The following is a 1,358-nucleotide window of genomic DNA, read 5'->3' on the forward strand; positions in this document are numbered from 1 at the left end:
CCCCCATGGTATCAGGGGGGTTTTTGTGCCCCCCCGGTATCAGGGGGGTTTTTGTGCCCCCCCGGTGACCCCATTTTCCCCCCGGACCCAGGGCAGCCCCTGCGGTGCCGCGTGTGCCGGTACCGGCTGCCCCTGGTCGGCTGCGTGCGCGGGGCCAACGCCACGAGCTGCGAGCGCCGCGAGCGCTGCGCCCTCATCAGGACCTCCCTGGGTGAGACCCCAAAACCTGACCCCTTCCTGCCCTTTTACCCCAAAACCTGACCCCTTCCTGCCCTTTTACCCCAAAACCTGACCCTCTCCTGCCCTTTTACCCCAAAATCTGACCCTCTCCTGCCCTTTTACCCCAAAACCTGAGCCTCTCCTGCCCTTTTACCCCAAAACCTGACCCTCTCCTGCCCTTTTACCCCAAAACCTGAGCCTCTCCTGCCCTTTTACCCCAAAATCTGAGCCTCTCCTGCCCTTTTACCCCAAAACCTGACCCTCTCCTGCCCTTTTACCCCAAAATCTGACCCTCTCCTGCCCTTATCCCCCAAAATCTGACCCTCTCCTGCCCTTATCCCCCAAAATCTGAGCCTCTCCTGCCCTTATCCCCCAAAATCTGAGCCTTTCCTGCCCTTGTTCCCCAAAACCTGAGCCTCTCCTGCCCTTATCCCCCAAAACCTGAGCCTCTCCTGCCCTTGTTCCCCCAAGAAATCTGAGCCTTTCCTGCTTCCTGCCCTTATCCCCCAAAACCTGAGCCTCTCCTGCCCTTTTACCCCAAAAAAATCTGAGCCTTTCCTGCCCTTTTTCCACCCAAAAATCTGATTTTTTTCCCCCTTTTTTCCCCCCAAAATCTGATCCTTACTTGCCCTTTTTCCCCAAAAAAATCTGATCCTTACACCAGTGACACCAGTGACACCAGTGGGACCAGTGACACCAGTTACAGGGACCAGTGGGACCAGTGACAGGGACCAGTGGGATCTCTTACAGGGACCAGTGACACCAGTGACACCAGTGACAGGGACCAGTGAGGGACCAGTGACACCAGTGGGATCAGTGACACCAGTGGGATCTGTTACAGGACCAGTGACACCAGTGACACCAGTGACACCAGTGGGACCCTCCTCTCCTCTCTTAGGGGATGGAGTCTCTTCCCCACCCCAAATAAACCCTTTTCAGCCCCAAAAACCCCTTCATGTGGCGTTGGGGTCGTCGCCGTCCCCCAACCACCCCTCCCAACCCAACACCACCACTGATTTTTGGGGGGGAACATTCCAGAATCCGGTTTTTCCCGACTCCAAGCTCCAATTTTGGGTTGATTTGGTGCCTTTCCCCCTTTCCCCAGGGAGGGTGACCCTTTACTACCAGCAGGGCTGCAC

Source organism: Corapipo altera, unplaced genomic scaffold (genome assembly GCF_003945725.1).
Source record: "Corapipo altera isolate COAL_440 unplaced genomic scaffold, ASM394572v1 233, whole genome shotgun sequence".
Lineage (NCBI taxonomy): Eukaryota > Metazoa > Chordata > Aves > Passeriformes > Pipridae > Corapipo > Corapipo altera.